This window comes from Tachyglossus aculeatus, chromosome 2, assembly GCF_015852505.1.
Source record: "Tachyglossus aculeatus isolate mTacAcu1 chromosome 2, mTacAcu1.pri, whole genome shotgun sequence".
Taxonomy (NCBI): Eukaryota; Metazoa; Chordata; class Mammalia; order Monotremata; family Tachyglossidae; genus Tachyglossus; species Tachyglossus aculeatus.
The window spans coordinates 87363993-87382179 of record NC_052067.1 but is presented as its reverse complement, the minus strand read 5'-3'; positions in this window follow the sequence as shown (position 1 = coordinate 87382179).

The following is an 18187-nucleotide window of genomic DNA, read 5'->3' as shown; positions in this document are numbered from 1 at the left end:
AGAAGAGCCTCTTCTTCTCTGCTTTATATACTCCAGGCACCAGTATCTCAAACAAATAGCTCCAGAGGAGCTCTCTCCTGGAGTATGGATGGGATTCATAACTGGAGATTCACCAGCCGATAGTGCCAGCTGGCTCCTCCCCATGTCTCAATCCTTTCACAGTCAGTTCCAGTCAAGTGTGTGGGCACCAGGTTGACCCAGAAATTCAGAGGATCCTGATTTGCTGTTTGTCATTTTCTGTAGTTCTGAAGAGAGAGAGGAATATCATCATCCCTCTCCCAGTCCATCAGAGAAGACCTACTTGATGGGGTGGGCTTTAGAGAAGCCTTGGGAGGACAGCAGCTTGGAAAAGCTGCTGAGAAGAAAATTACAAGAAGAGAGAATAGAGAGCTTTGGAAGGAATTGGGAAGTTTTATTTCAAAAATACTTACTAATAATTTTGTGTGTCTATGTATATAGTATTGTTATTATTATTATTCCAATTCATAGTGACTCCATGGATATACTTACTCCAGAACGTCCTGTCTTCTGCCATAATCCACAACCTTTATAATGGTTCATCTGTTATCATTGTTATGGTCTCTATCCATCTAGCTGCTGGTCTGCCTCCTCTTCCACAGTTTCCCTGGACTTTTCCTCAGATTAGTGTCTTCTCTAGAGAATTTGTCCTCCTGATTATGTGTCCAAAATATGCCAATCTAAGTTGAGTCATTTGGCCTTCCAAAGACCACTTTGGCTTAATTTGCTTCAAAATCCATTTGTTTGCTTTTTGGGCAGTCCATGGTAATCACATAAACCTTCTCCAACACCACAGTTCAAAAGAATCAATGATCTTTCTAAAATATATATATATATATATGTATATATATATATATAATACACATATTTTATTGGCAAAGTGTTTTTTTCCAGACTATGAATGCAAGAAAACAGTTCATTCCATTGCAGGACCATGAAAAGAAAGGAGAAAGTCATATCCACAGAGAGCCAAATAGAGTATTAAAAGAAAACCAGAACAAATTCACCACTGATCATTGGAAACATTGCCAAGATCCGCCCTTTCCTCTCCATCCAAACCGCTACCCTGCTCGTTCAAGCTCTCATCCTATCCCGTCTGGACTACTGTATCTGCCTTCTCTCTGATCTCCCATCCTCATGTCTCTCCCCACTTCAATCCATACTTCATGCTGCTGCCCGGATTGTCTTTGTCCAAAAACGCTCTGGGCATGTTACTCCCCTCCTCAAAAATCTCCAGTGGCTACCAATCAATCTGTGCATCAGGCAGAAACTCCTCACCCTGGGCTTCAAGGCTGTCCATCACCTCGCCCCCTCCTACCTCACCTCCCTTCTCTCCTTCTACAGCCCACCCCGCACCCTCTGCTCCTCTGCCGCTAATCTCCTCACTGTGCCTCATTTTCTCCTGTCCCACCATCGACCCCCAGCCCACGTCATCCCCCGGGCCTGGAATGCCCTCCCTCTGCCCATCTGCCAAGCTAGCTCTCTTCCTCCCTTCAAGGCCCTACTGAGAGCTCACCTCCTCCAGGAGGACTTCCCAGACTGGGCCCCTTCCTTCCTCTCCCCCTCGTCCCCCTCTCCATCCCCCCATCTTACCTCCTTCCTTTCCCCACATCACCTGCATATATGTATATATGTGTGTTCATATTTATTACTCTATTTATTTATTTATTTTACTTGTACATATCTATTCTATTTATTTTATTTTGTTAGTATGTTTGGTTTTGTTCTCTGTCTCCCCCTTTTAGACTGTGAGCCCACTGTTGGGTAGGGACTGTCTCTATATGTTGCCAACTTGTACTTCCCAAGCGCTTAGTACAGTGCTCTGCACACAGTAAGCACTCAATAGATATGACTGACTGATTGATTGGAAACGGCCCAACACAGAATTTTACTTGAGCCTTACCTATGGACAACTCTCCGCAGAGCATGGCCTTCTGTGACAGTGTAAAAGGAACTGTCAGACACATATCTGCCTTTTCAGCCATGTGGGTGGAATTCATTACTGGGGCATCATCTTTGAATCTGGAAGATGACTCCATGTAAAGGCATGTGTCTGTTTTGATGTACATACACACACACCTTAGGTTAGGATAGTTGCTCTCATTTTAATTCATAATCACCATAGATGTTAGAGTATATTCTCGGCTGGTATTTAAATAAGAATTCAGGATAAGTACCAAGTGTGCTATACAGTTCATTTGAGCTCATCCCCTTAAAGGCTACTGAGTTGGTTGTGAATTTGAAGCTACCGATGAATCCCCCTTGCACTCAGGAACTTTGGAAAATGATGATTTTAAAAACAGTGCCTGCAAGAAAATTTCACTTTGCCACTGCATAATAGAGCATGGTGGGCATTCATTAGGTGTTTCATTCCCCAGTAGTCCTTCTGAAATCCAAATTCACTTCCTGGTGTGCAGCACCACAAACCAAATTGGTTTTAGAATAGGAATATTCTATATACAAGAATTTCAACTGTTCCTTCTTTCTTTGACTTCCTAATTGTAGCCATGTGTCTTTCAGGGGTCTTAGGACAGTAGATTAATATAGCAGCCAAAAAGAAATTTGGAGAGCCTTTAGAAAATGGATCATGATGAATGTAGGACTTAATTAAACATTTCTTACTCCTGGAGAGAGTTCATTAACATTTTAACACAGGAAGCCCTCTGTGAAATATTGGCAGTGGATGGTCTAGGGTGAGCATGTGAGTTTTACATGCTCTGAATTCACATAGAGCAGATAAATGTTTCTTTCCCCATTTCTTGTTTGGGAATTTAATATTTTAGGGAAATCAGAGGTTATTGATTGATTCTAAAGTTTGCCATTTAGCTATTTGGTCACTACTCAAAGACTTCAGATTGTTCAATTTATAGGTTATCCAAGAAGGACTGATGCATGCATCAGTCAGTGCTGCTACTTGCTCCAGGTCCTAGTTAAAGTTTGGATAGGAAACAGAGGGAAAAGTTGAAGTTGACCCTAACCCACTCTCCATTGATTTCCCCACCAGCAATGCTGTGGTAAACATTGTGTAGATGAAGGAAGAATGACGGTGTTCATGGACCTCATTCGTCATGATTTAATTCAAGAATAAATAAATAAATTGCTAGCATTTATTGAGCCATCCTGAGGATAAGGCACTGTACTACATGCTTGTGATTAGAGAACAGAAACAGAATATGTTTCCTGCTCCCAAGGAGCTTACTTGCAATCTAGTGGGGGAGACAAATACAAAGTAATTTAGAGGGAGAAGGGAATGGATAAATGAACCTGCAGATGAGTAAGAACCTAAATAAGAGACTATACAACACTACATACAGAACTGAAGTGTTCATTGGATGAGAGTACAAAGCATGCAGTTGATACAGAAGTGTTGGAGATAGGGGAATATAACCCAGTGAGAACAAATATTCAGTGGGGGAGGCCCACTGGAGGGAATAATGATTTCAGAAGGTCTTTGAAGAATGGGAGAGCTGTGGTTTGCCAGAATTGAAGGGGTAGATAGATCTGGGCAGAAGGAAAGGCCCGAGAAAGGTGTTGGAGCCAGAGAGGTAAGAGGGATAGGATTGATTTAGTGGCCCATTTCCAATGTTCCGGAGAGTCTGCTTGATGTGAGGAGGAATGAGTCAACATTGATTACTTCTGAGATGTGAGTTGCATGCTGAATGACATTTTACAAAAATGACCGAGGCAGCAGAGTATACTGGAGAGAGGAATGACTGAAGGGAAGCAGACTAATGAGAAGGCTGATCCAGTAGTCAAATCAGGGTATGACAGGTTCCTGGGCTAGGACTGTGTGTTCCATATGGGACGTGGATAGTGTACAACCTGTTTATCTTGTATCTAACTAGCACTTAGTACATTGCCTGTTATGCAGTAAGCTCTTAACAAGTATCATTAAAAAACATCTAACTCAGAGACATCAGCAAATGGCAAAATCTGGATATTTTTGAGACTAAGAGGCATCTGTGGGAAGTTAAAAGATTATCTTTTGAAAGACCAGCCCTCAGTTTGGGTGTAACCATTTTGTGGACCTTTTGGATGTATTGGGTACCACTGTTGGAGCTCACATAGCATCTCTCCTTTTAGGAAACCATCACTACCAAAAAGTAATGGTTAAGAGTCCAGAATTACTCAGCCAGGGGAGGAAATGCCATAAAAGGATTTAATGATGTTCTTCAAGTATATGAAGGGAAATTTGTCCCAAGGATTCTAACCAGCTGTTCATCATCTCCATTGAGGCAGAACAAGATAAAATGAGCTTCAAATTCTGTAGGAAAGATGTAGGCTAGATATAATGAAATTATAAAATAATTTTTTGACAGTGAAAGTTGTAAAACCCTTAAATGGGTTACCTTCTCTGTAGATCTTTCAAATAGATTTTCAATATTTTCATGTGGTTCAATTGACTGCAGAAGCAATGCTGAACTAGATGAGCCATTAAGCACTTTGATAATCAAATAGTGTTTATTAGATGCACACATGCATATAGCATAGTCACTGGGATGAGCCCAATAAAAACAAGTCAGATAGAAATAGCCCTTGCTCCTCTGAGAATTTATAATTTAAATAAATAATAAATAAGGACCAACAGATTAGTTTCACAAGCAAAATGGCCTAATGGAAAGAGAACAGACCTGGGTGCTTGAGGACCTGCATTCTAATTCTGGCTCCACCATTTGCCTGTTGCATGATATTGGGCAAGTTACTTAACTCTGTGCCTCAGTTTCTTCATCTATAAATAGAAATTAAATACCTATTCTCCCTTCCACTTAGACTCCTTGAGACATGGCCCGAGTCTGAACTGATTATCTTGTATTTACTCCAGTACTTAATACAGTGCTTGGCACACAGTAAGTACTTAAATTCCACAATTCCTTTTTTTTAAAAAAAAGCCTACAATCTTAGCATTAGCCTTGATTCCTTGCACATTTTCTAATCTTAAATTCCATACATTGGTAATAAATCCTTTTCTTTCCCTCCTCAAAACTTTACAGATCATATCATATCCCAGCTTGACAATTCTTATCAGCCTCTTTACCTGTGTGCTCTTGCCTCAAGCCTCTCCTCTTTAAGATTCTCCATCAGCCATTTGCCTCATCTACTCTTTTCTCCCACTCCACTCCCTGTTTCTTCCTTGCTCACCTTCTCACTGTGCCTCATTCCCAACTCTCCAACCTTCAAACTCTAATGTATACCACCTTCAATCAGGAATTTTCTGATCAAACCCCTCCATCCTTAAAAACCTTCTGAAATCTCCCCCAAATTCAGGAGATTTTCCCTGATTTATTTTTTCTTCTTCCCAAGATGTATCCTCCCTGCTATCGTCTCACCAATTTGCGTACCACTATTTCCCATTTCACTTTTGTACATATCATTTTACTTACCCTATTAGAGTACTTCACCCTATTTGTACATTTTTATTTTATGTCTGCTTTCTCCTCTAGACTGTAAGTTTCTTGTGGAAAGGGCTTGTGTCTTTTATTATATTCCATTAAGCACTTAGTACACTGCTCAGAACACAGTAGGTGCTCAATAAATTCTATTGATTAATTGATTCATTTCTTGGAAAAGGTATAAGGGAGGTTGGAGAAATGGAGAACTCTGAGTGTGTTTGCATGGCTGACCCTTGTGTTCTCTTAACCTAGTGAAGCTGGGGAACTGTTAAAATGCCTCAGGTAGTAGTAGAGGGGAATTCTTATCAAAAAAGAATTGGGCCAAAGCACATTTTCTGGCAAACCAACAAGGAAATAACAGAACTGTGAGAGTTTAGTAGCCAGAATCAGGAAGAATGATCCACCCATCTTGATTATAGTAATAATAATAATAATAATAATAATAATAATAATAATAATAATATTTATTAAGCACTTTCTATGTGCAAAGCACTGTTCTAAGCACTGGGGAGGTTACAAGGTGATCAGGTTGTCCCACAGGGGGCTCACAGTCTTAATCCCCATTTTACAGATGAGGTAACGGAGGCACAGAGAAGTTAAGTAACTTGCCCAAAGTCACACAGCTGACAATTGACAGAGCCAGGATGTGAACCCATGACCTCTGACTCCAAAGCCCATGCTCTTTCCACTGAGCCATGCTGCTTCTCAAGTGATTATTGGAATTCTATAATGTCAATTAGATGATACTTATCATGGTCAATAGCATTTTCTGCTCTCTCCCATTTCTCCCATTCACTTACTTCTTTCTATCTTTTTCCCAGTTTCCCTACTCTGATGAACCAGAGAATTGTACACGTTTCTCTGCCCCTGTGGCTGTCTCTAAAATGATGGACAAATTTTAATTGGTAGCTTGCAGTTGGTAACAGGCATGTTTCTAGAAGGCACACTTTGACATCGAAGAGGACTTTTATCTGTGTTCAAACTCAGTTTTAGGGAAAGAGGACATGAAATGATTCCAGTTCAAATAGACTTGGAGATCCTTCCTGAAGCAAGTACTATATAACTTTCAAAGATATTTGCCACCAAGATAAAGTTGGTTCTGTTTCATCTCATCAAGTTTTTTTTTTCCTTCAATGGTACTTTGGTACTAGAATGCAGAATATCTTAGCAGGGTAAAATTTCCTCAAGAGGTTTGATTTGAATTTAATTTTAATTTTAATTTAACTTTTCTATCCCATGTACCTTCAGTTCTCTTTACAAGCTGAGGTGGGATTTTAAACACAGAAACGTTTATGCAGAACCGAGAAATGGGATTTCTCCCTAAAACACCTGCTTTGTTAATCCATCCCGACATGGCATTTCAAGAAATGGTTAGTTGGAGAGGCAGCAAGGACTAGTGGAAAGAGCACTGGCTTGGAAGTCAGAGGACCTGGGTTCTAATCCTGACTCTGCCACTTGCCTTCTGTGTGACGCTAGGCAAGTTCCATAACTTTTCTGTGCCTCAGTTGCCTCAGCTGTAAGGTGAGGGTTCAATTTCTGTTCTCCCTCCTACTTACACTGTGAGCCCACCATGGGACAGGGATTGTGTCCAACCTAATTAACTTGTATCTACCCCAGTGGTTAGTACAGTACTTGACATATCGTAAGCAATTAAATACCATAATTATTATTATTAATCTCAGTAGTAATGTCCAAGCACCTCCTGGGTGCAACGCATTACATTGGACTAATAATAATAACAATAATTATAATTATAATACTTGTTAAGCACATACTATGTGCCAAGCACTGTTCTAAGTGCTGGAGTAGTTACAAGTTGGTCAAGGTGGACACAGCCTCCTGTTACACCTAAGGCTCATACTTTCAATCCCCATTTTACAGATTAGGGAACTAAGCCACAGAGAATGTAAGCGATTTACCAAAGGTCACAGCAGACACGCAGCAGAGCTGGGATTAGAACCCAGATCCTTCTAACTTTCAGGTCCATGCTCTATCCACTTCTCTAAATAACAGACTATAGATTTTAAGCTTTCTGTGGGCAGGGATAGCATCTACCAACTCTGTTGTATTGGCTCTTCCCAAGGACTGTACTATGTATTCTGCACTTAGTAAATGCTCAATAAAACCACTGATTGATACCAAAGAATAAAAAGGCATAATCCTTGATGTCATGGAGCTTACAAACTAAAAGAATTGCAGCAAAACGATGTGGAGGGGGGCAGGGCAATCAGAAGGGAAGGGAGTTTGGGGAGGAGAGGTGGGGGATTTCAACAGCTTTTCAAGGCCAAATTTCTCCTCAAAAGTCCAGATGCTCCTCTCTGAAGCCCCAGAGGTCAGCTCTTTCCTGGAACCTTCACTACTAACTTTGGCCAAAAACACCTAACGCAGGTATTGGCTTCTAATAACCAATATCCTAGTGCATCAATCTGGCAGACTCATTTTATCAAATCCTACCCAGAAGCCTGACTACTTCACGATTTCTCAGTGGGAGAGAAGATTAGATAAAATAGTTCCAACCTCAAGATTTAGAGTAGGAAATGGGAGGTAGAACACGTTCAATTCATGAACATTTTATGAGGATAAAAAATTCTTACTGCAGCCCAGAGTTAGAAAAAGTTGAATATATTTTAGCAAACTGAATCGGGCACAGCTGGTCTGTTGGTTCTCAGGGCTTACAACATTTTCATTTACTTTCTGGAAATTTACAAAATAAGTTTATTCATTTTTGCCTGGCTTTAAGAGGCTCTGGTTATTCATCAGGTTTATTTGAACTGTTGCGACACAGTTAAGAAACTACATTTTTGCCCCAATTTTCCTCTCAAATTGATGACAAAGAAATTGGACAAATTAGCCATTAGATTATAAAGGAAGTTAGCTGTCAGGATGAGGTTCTGTTATGGGATGGGAATGAGATGCTCCATGTATTTCAGTTGACCTGGGTTACACCTGCATCTCTTCAGGAGAATAAGTCATTTGGAAGCTGCAACCACCCAGCCATTCTTAAATGAATCCAGCTGCATTGACCCCTTAATGACTGTGGGGGATAATACATGCTAAGCCTCCCTAACCTAGGTGAAGCCATTACTGTGGCTGGAGGGCTGCTTCACATGTTTTGAGCATCCACTGAAAGCTACATACATATTTGTCGACGGTCACTCTCAAGCTTGGGGAGCAAGGTTGAGGGGAATAAGAGCTGGAAGCAGCTATACTTTTCTCTCTAATAATAATAATTATAATTGTGATATTTGTTAAGTACTTGCTATGTGCCAGGCACTGTACTAAGCGCTGGGGTGGATACAAACAAACTGGGTCAGACATAGTCTCTGTCCCACATGGGGCTCACAGCCTTAATCCCTGTTTTACAGTTGTGGTTACTGAGGCACAGAGAAGTGAAGTGACTCACCCACGGTAACAGCAGACAAGTGGCAGTGCTGGGATTAGAACCCAGGCCCTTTTGACTCCCAGACACATACTGTAACCACTAGACCACACTGCTTATCTACCTAGGTATAAACCAGTAGTGCCATTTCTCTGTCCCATGCGCTGCCATCAGCCTGAGGGCACAGTGTGGCTGACTCTTACTTTACCTAAAGTAAATTATTCATTCAATCGTATTTATTGAGCGCTTACTGTACTAAGTGCTTGGGAAGTACAGTAATAATGATGGTATTTGTTAAGCACTTACTATGGGCCAAGCACTGTTCTATGCACTGAAAATTAAAGTTATCCAGTCTTTCCCACTCTGGCAATCTGGACTCTGGAGACCAGATTAATATATCCCCTCCTATCTCACTCTCTGGCCTCTCAATCAATTAATCAGTGAAACTTACTGAGCATTTAATATGGGCAGGGTAATCAGCCAATCAATCAGTTGTGTGCAAGGCACTGTAATAAGGACTTAGGAGAGTGCAATGGAACAGAGTTGGTAGACACATTCTCTGTCCACAATGAGCTCACAGCCTGGCACCTGGGGGAGTACAACACTGTAGAGTTGGTACACAAAATCCCTGTCTTCAAACAGCTTGCAATCTAGTCAGGGAGTACTCATTAAAATAAATTACAGATAGGGGAAATGGCAGATTATAAAGATATATACATAAATGCTGTGGGGACAAGGGTTGAGAGAGTATCAAAGTGCTTAAGGGGTACAGAACCAACTGTATTGGTGACACGGAAGGGAGAATAAATAGTCTGGGCAAATGAGAGTTTCGTCAGGGAAGACTTTTTAGAGGGCATATGATCAATTACCAGTCAAGGTGGTCATCCCGGTAAGGTGAAGGGAAGCAGCGTGGCCTAGTAGAAAGAGTGCAGGCCTGGAAGTTTGAGGACCTGGGTTCTAATCCTTACTCTGCCGCTTGTCTTCTACGTGACCTTAGGCAAGTCACTTAACTTCTCTGTGCCTCAGTTCCCTCATCAGCAAAATGGAGATTAAGACTGTGAGTCCCATGTGGGACAAGGTGACCAGCTTCATATCTATCCCAGTTCTTAGTACAGAGCCTAGAACATAATAAGCCCTTAACAAGTACCATTTAAAAACAGTTAATTTGCTTGGTCATGACTTGGGAAACATGTTCGGGGTTCTTTTAGAAAACACTCTAACAATCTTTTTGATGATGACAATGATGGTATTTGTTAAGCGCTGGGGTAGATACAAGGTAATTAGGTTGTCCCAAGTGGGGCTCACAGTCTTAATCCCCAATTTACAGATGAGGTAATTGAGGCACGGAGAAGTTAAGTGACTTTGCCCAAAGTCACACAGCGGAAAAGTGGTGGAGCTTATTGCATTTGGTACCAGAACAAATCACCTTTTCCACACACTACGATTTTCAAGTGTTTAATGTATATGTGCCCCAGTGGTTAAAAAGAAAGAGAGAAAGAAATTTATACATACAAGTTCTTGTTCCTGACATTTTAGGACCAATTCTTATCTGTTTCTTCGAATAGGCATCACCATTATCACCAACATATAATTCCTTTCAGTGATGTCTTCCTAGATTCCCTCTTCTTTTTCATGCTGCAAGTGAGGCAACCTTTTGCCCTCTTGATATTTAAGAAGCATTTGCTTACCATTTACAGATTGGTGACATGCCATAGAAGTCTATGAGAAGTATAGACTTATAGCAACAGAAGCATAGATGCAAAGTAATATATGAGAAGCAGCATGGCCTAGTGCAAAGAGCACAGCCCTGGGAGTGAGAGGACCTGGGTTCCAATCCCAGCTCTGGCACTTGTCTGCTATGTGACCTTGGACAAGTCTCTTAACTTCTCTGTGCCTCAGTGACCTCGTCTGTTAAAGGGGGATTATGACATTGAGCATCATTTAATAATAATAATGATGGTATTTGTTAAGCGCTTACTATGTGCAAAGCACCGTTCTAAGCGCTGAGATGCCCAGAGACACCAACCCCCCCCCGCAACTAGCCATTCCGTAGTCCCACTACCCCACCCCAATTTCTTTTTCCCTCCTCCAAGCGGGGGGTAAATTTTCTGGTCCCTCCCAAGGCCAGGAGAAGTGAGGCTGGATCTTCCCTGCTGCAGAGCTGGGTGTGCTTCTTGTTATTTTTTCCTCCCCACCTCTCTAGGGCTCAAAGATTTCAACTTTCAGTTGCAGATGTGAAAGCAAAACAAGGGTTATATAGCAAACAAACAAACAAACAAAAAAAAGCCAACCCTCTGCCCCTCCCCAATGCATTTGGGACAGGGACTGTGTCAAACCTGATTATCCTGTAATAATAATAATAATACTGATATTTGTTAAGCACTTACTATGTGCCAAGCACTGTTCTAAGCACTAGATATCTATCTCAGTACAGAGTCTGGCACATAGTAAGTGCTTAACAAATACCATTTTAAAAAAAGTCTTGTAAACGATTAGCAAAATAAAAAATGAAAAAATTCCAGAAGGCCACGTGACCTTGAAACATCATTCACCAAGCCCTCAGATGACTGCTCTTACTGCACCATTTAAAATCTGTTTCTGATTGATGCAGGAACCTGCAAGCACTACACTTTTTAGACCAGAAGCCTTTCATCTTATGTCTTACTTAGATTTATTCCATTATGGAACTGTGATATCAGATTATTAATCAAAATTGTCAATGCCAGGACTGAAAAAAAACTCTTCCCTAAATACATTAGTAAAGATCAAACAAGTTTTAATAAAATGAAGTGGTCAGTTGAAAGTATGAGGAACCTCATTTTCCAGTAAAATATCTTGTATCGGTTTGTCCCAAGGGAAGAGCAAGTCTTTCAGAAGATCAAGTGGTCATCTGGGGAAATTATGACAGGAGAAGAAAGGTTTAGGATCCTGAGAGGGAAAAATTGAGAGAAGGCAATAATATCTGTTGATATGCCCAAGAGTGGAAAAAGTGGGAGAAGACGGACAGAGAAGAAAGAATACCAGGATCACCTGAGAGGCATCCACTGGCTTAGTGATTTTCCACATTTTGGGGAATGCATCCCTGCAGCGTTATTATTCCTTAATAATAAGGGTAATTGTGGTATTTACTAAGCGCTTACTATGTACTACACACTGTACTAAGCTTGGAGTCAATTCAATATAAGCAGGTCAAACTCTATCCCCACATCACACAGGGCTCACAATCTAACTCAGAGGGAGAACTGATATTCAATACCCATTTTACAGATAAGGAAACTGAAGCATTGAAAGTTAAACAACTTGCCCAAGGTCATGCAGCAGATAAGAGGTAGAGCTAGGATTAGAATCCCGGTCCTCTGATTCCCACGCCTGTGCTCTTTCTACTAGGACATACTGCTTCTCAATCTGGAGTACTCCATCCAACGGAGGCACTCTAACTGGAGGTGGAATGGAGGGAGGAGCTACAGACAGAACACATAAGAAGAGAAGTTGCTCCAGCTGCTGCCACCTCTCCTAAATTTGTGTCCATGGTGCTGAGGCTGCATCTTTTTATGCTCCTCCTGGGATAGGCATGGATGCCAGAGAGTTAGCTGAGCTGCTCCCAAGCAGTGTGGCCTAGTGGATAAAGCACAGGCCTGGGACCTAGAGGAACTGGGTTCTAATCCTATCTCCACCACTGCCTGCTGGGTGACTTTGGGCAAATCACTTCACTTTTCCTGTTTCCTCAATTGCAAATGGGCATTCAATACCTGTTCTCCTTCCTACATGGACTATGAGCCCCATGAGGGAGCTGATCATTTTTGCATCTCCCACAGTACTTAGTACAGTGCTTGGCACATCCCACAGTACTTAGTACAGTGCTTGGCACATAATAAGTACTTATCAAATACCACAGTTATCATTAAAACTTCCTTTTCTTCTGTCTTCCTGCTTTAATGGACTGGGCAAGTTATCACAGCAGGTGGAAGTAAAGGAGTTTCTGCTCTTTAATCTCTCTCATTCAGTTTGACCCTCTCATGCTGTGCCCTGTGGTTTGCTCTCTAAAAAGCGAAGGTGACAGGAAGGTGGGCATAGGGTGAGAGGAGTAAGAGGGTCATACCCCAACATCCCCTCCCAACAGTTTCAGTTAACTCTTGAGCACAGTGGGAGAGTAATCCAATGAGTAAACAAACTCTTTCTCTCTCTCTCTCTCATGTCATTTACAACTAGGTGCCTCAGACCCTGCATTTTGGATGTGGTAAAGAAGGGTCAGGGGTGAAGGTGGGGATGGGAGAAATCACCCACTGCCAGTCCTCTCTGCCAGAGGCAACTGGGGCTCAAGCTGCCTTTAGAGAAGCAGTATGGCCTAGTGGATAGACCGCTGGCCTGGGATTCAGAAAGACTTGGGTTCTAAGTCTACTGTGGGACCTTGAGCAAGTCATTTTACTCCCACGTGTCTCAGTTACTTCACTGTAAAATGGAGATTGAGATTGTTTGCCCCATGTGGGACAGGGACTGTATCCAACCTGATTATCTTGTATCTACCCCAGTGCTTAGTACAGTGCTTGGCATACAGTAAATACCTAACAAATACCACAGTTACTATTATTATCATTTGGGAAGTAGCTTGGCCCAGTGTAAAGGGCACAGGCCTGGGAGTCAGAGCTTCTGGGTTCTAATCTCGGCTCCTTCCCTCACCTGCTGTGTGACCTTGGGCAAGTCACTTGATTTCTCTGTGCCTCATGTGTTAAATGGGGATTAAGACTGTGAGCCTTATGTGGGACAGGAACTGTGTCCAACCCTATTACTTGTATCTTCTCCAGCATTTAGTACAGTGCCTGGCACATATTTATTCATTCATTCAATTGCATTTATTGAGCACTTACTGTGTGCAGAGCACTGTACTAAGCGGTTGGGAAGTACAAGTTGGCAACATATAGAGACAGTCCCTACCCAACAATGGGCTCACAGTCTAGAAGGGGGAGACAGACAACAAAACAGAACATGTGAACAGGTGTCAAGTCATCAGAATAAATAGAAGTAAAGCTAGATGCACATCATTAACAAAATAAAATAAATAGAATAGTAAATATGTTCAAGTAAAATAAATACAGTAATAAATCTGTACAAACATATGTGGGGAGGGGAAGGAGGTCGGGTGGGGGGATGGGGAGGGGGAGAGGAAAGAGGGGGCTCAGTATGGGAAAGCCTCCTGGAGGAGGTGAACTCTCAGTAGGACTTTGAAGGGAGGAAGAGAGCTTGCTTGGCAGATGTGCGGAAGGAGGGCATTCCAGGCCAGGGGGAGGATGTGGGCCAGGGTTCGACGGTGGGACGGGAGAGAATGAGGCACAGTGAGGAGATTAGTGGCAGAGGAGTGGAGGGTGTGGGCTGGGCTGTAGAAGGAAAGAAGGGAAGTGAGGTAGGGTGGGGCGAGGTGATGGAGAACCTCCTTGATGGAGGATGGTGATGGAGAACCTTGAAGCCGAGAGTGAGGAGTTTACATAGTAAGCACTTAAGAAATTCTACAGTTATTATTATTATTATCATTTGGTCCAGGGAGAGTCCTCGGGGGAGGAACCAGAGTCAGAAGGACGCCCAGCTATGATCAAGTGGAGTGTCCTGACACACATCTCCTTCTCCATGCTTGTCCCACAACTTACTCTGCCCGAAGCAAATTCTGCTGCAGAATGAGAGCTCATTGTACAACAGAGCAGTGTTCTGATGATGAAACACATGCATATGCACACAGACACACAGACATACACATACACACGCAGGAGTTAGAAATCTCTTCTAGGGCAGAGATGTGAAACTCTGGCAGAGATTTCTGACTTTCCATTTAACCTAATCTCCAAATTGCCTCAACACCAAATCCACTTTTCCTCTCTCTGCTGAATCACCTCCCCAACCAAGAAATCCACAACATTTCTCTGTCAGGCATTTACCTGGAGTGCTAGAGAAATAGTGGGGCTGGCGAAATAGCATCTATTTCCCTTAATGGGTGGATGGGCTAAGTGAGAAGAAAGAGGAGGCAGTGGATTATTAGAGAAACAATCCAAGACCTCTGGGGCATACAGGCTCCTTTCTTAGGTAGCCCATTGCCTGAAATTCAAAGGGCAATGCCCCCTTTAAGATATAGACATGCCAGAGTAGGCTGCCTCTCAGTGATGTTTTAAAAAAGACTAATTAGGGCACCACCTTCATAATGCCCAAGCTGCAGCCACTTAGGTAAGGTCAAGAGGGGGTGCGATGTTGGCAATTGGCTAAGACCTGTTAAGCCAAAAGCCCCTGGGCTGTTGCCCTGGCCCACAGTGGGCAGCTCATGCAGAAGACCCAATGGAGATGAGAAAACTGAAGAATTAAGGAATTCAAGGAGAGGAGCATATCTCTTCCTGACTTATGAATTAATTCATTTTGCCTTTGATCCTTCCAGCCACCTGAGTACAATTACCAGATTGTAAACTCCTTGAGGGCAGGGATCAGGTCTTCAAACTCTGTTTTATTCTTCCAGGTGCTTAGTGCAGTGCTCTACACCTTGTAAGTTCTCAGTAAATACCATTGTTAGATTAATACTAAAGTCTGTGGTACTCAGGTACACACCCTCATATGAAACAGTTCATGCCATCAGGGAACAGATTAGTATTTTACCATAGATAATATCAATACCTAATTTTTTTAAAAAATCTCTAGAGCAAGGTATTTTTCCCTGGAGAAAACAATGATATTTTTATTATTTCTTTCTATTTTCACTGACCTAAATGGATGAAAAGTTACTTTTGATTTTAGGTTGAAATGTAATAAAATAAAATCACTTCTCCAATAAATTAGATGGAGAAGAAAAATTAGGTTACGCCTCTCAGTGAATTCCAGGGTATTTCTTATGTATATGTGTTTGTGTTATATATGTATGCTTATATATGTTTATTATACATTTATTTACATATGTATTTACACATACATATAAATAAATTCCTTGAAAAGCAGCAATGTTTTTCTGTGCATAATGTACCCATTTTGTTTTTAGCAGAAACCATTCTAATTGGGTTCCTAGTGGACATCTTTTTCTTAGTGGGCATCTCTGGGTAATCTCTATGTATAAAAAGGCTTCCACACTATTATAATACCCTATTTCTTAAAGGGAATAGAGTGAGCAAGGCAGTTTTCAGAATTTGTGAGCAATTGGTTCCAGGACAGGTGAAATGTTAGACTGGAACAAATTTACTCATAGGAATGATGCACTAAGTGGAGAATTGGTTTGTGAACCAAGTCAAATATGTTCATTTTACCAAAATTACTCAGAATTGTGTTTTCAGTCTATCATGTTTAAGACTGTGAGCCCCATGTAGGACAGGTACTATATCCAACCTGATTACCTTGTATTTACTCCAGCACTTAGAACGGTGCTTAGCACATAGTAAGTGCTTAACAAATATCATTATTATTCATTCAATCAATCATATTTATTGAGCACTTACTGAATGCAGAGCACTATACTAAGTGCTTGGGAGAGCACAATACAGCAACAGACAAATTCCCTGCCCACAATGATCTAGGTGTATGATAATAGCTTTGCTAATGGATTTATATTGTGTCAGAGAGGCTCCATGATAGAGTAGTCAGCGTTTACTCTACTGGAAGTAAAATGGACATGTTGACCCTCTTTGGTGACATGACTGGAGATGGGGGTAGCTCTCCCCTCCCCTCCCCAAAACCTCTCCAGCTCTGCTATGCATCCTCTTAAAACCTTCTCCCCATTTCTTTTCCCCTTAAGGCCCTTAAGATTGTTTCCTCATTTCCTCATGGATCCTGTGCATCAGCCAACCTTCAAACACCTATATTCAGTGCTCCACCCCCATGTCCCCATGGTTCCCCAAGAGCAACTTCTCTCTTGCCCACCCTTTGTCTCATTGTCAGACTGGTCCCTTCTCAAGATACCATGCTCTCCCCTTCTCTTGATCCCTCAGGACTGTCTAAGCTGTGGGAACTGAACTGGACCAGCTGAGGTAGGAAAGAAGGCCCTGAGAAGAGACCAGCACTGTCCTCCTCTTCCACCATAATAATAATAATAATAATAAAGGCATTTATTAAGCACTTACTATGTGCAAAGCATTGTACTAAGTGCTGGGGAGGTTACAAGGTGATCAGGTTGTCCCACAGGGGCTCACAGTCTTAATCCCCATTTTACAGATGAGGTAACTGAGGCACAGAGAAGTTAAGTGACTTGCCCAATGTCACACAGATGACAATTGGCAGTGCCAGGATTTGAACCCATGACCTGTGACTCTAAAGCCCGTGCTCTTTCCACTGAGCCAAGCTGCTCCTCTTTCATGCCCAGGCCCTGATCCTGCGGCTGTGGTTGGCCTGGTGACTATGAAGCAAGGAGACACTGTACCATTAAAAAAAAAACTAAAAATAGCTGGAGCAGGTAGTGGAGAAAAGGAGTGGAGAAAAGGAGGGGACTATAAGGATGGAGGGGTTTGGATCTAGAGGTGTGGAGGAAGAGGGAAAAGAGTGAGAGCTGAGTGGAAAAGCAGAAACAACTAGGAGAGAAGGGGGAAGGAATGTTGAATTAGAAATCAGGGTCAGAGGCTCAGGGGGCCAGGGTTCCTGATCTCCAGGTGGGATCACCAGGTAGGATTGACAAGTCTAGCTCCTCTCCAAGAAAATACTCTGCTTTTGGTAGTTAAATGGAGCTAGTGTCATAAAGGAACACAGTAGTTCCTGATGTGCTGTAAAACAGAGAAACAGGGTGTAAATGATGTGCTGTAAAACAGAGTAACAGGGTGTAAATTCAGAAACATTCTAAGTTGAAGATTACCAGTTTTTGCGTCAAATCTTATGATTTTATAAACAGCCCAGATGCAATGATATCGTGCCTGGTTACTTGTAATAATTAACAATAATGATAGTATTAAGTATTTATTTCGCATCATGCACTGGAATAGAGAAAAGATAATTAGATCAGACACAGTCCCTTTTCCACTAAGGTACAGCCTAAGAGATAGAAAAAGCAGGCATCTCCTCCCTTTTATATAGCTGAGGAAATGGAGGCACCAAGATGTCAAGTGATTTGCCCAAGGTCACACAGCAGATGAATGGGAGAGAATAGACTATAAGCTTCCTGTGAACAGGGTTCCTGTCTACTGACTCTACTATGCTGTACTTTCCAATGTACTTAGTACAATGTTCTGTGACCTGTGATCTGTGACTCTTAGACACCCCACCCCAAACCCCAAAACACATATCTTTAAATTATGTATTATAAATTACTTATTTATTCATATTAATATCTGTCCCCCTCTAGACTGTGTTTGTTATGGGCAGGGAACATGTCTGATAATTCTCTTGTACTCTCCCAAGCACTTTGTGTAGCATTCTACACATAGTAAGTGCTCAATGAATACCTTTGATTGATTGATTG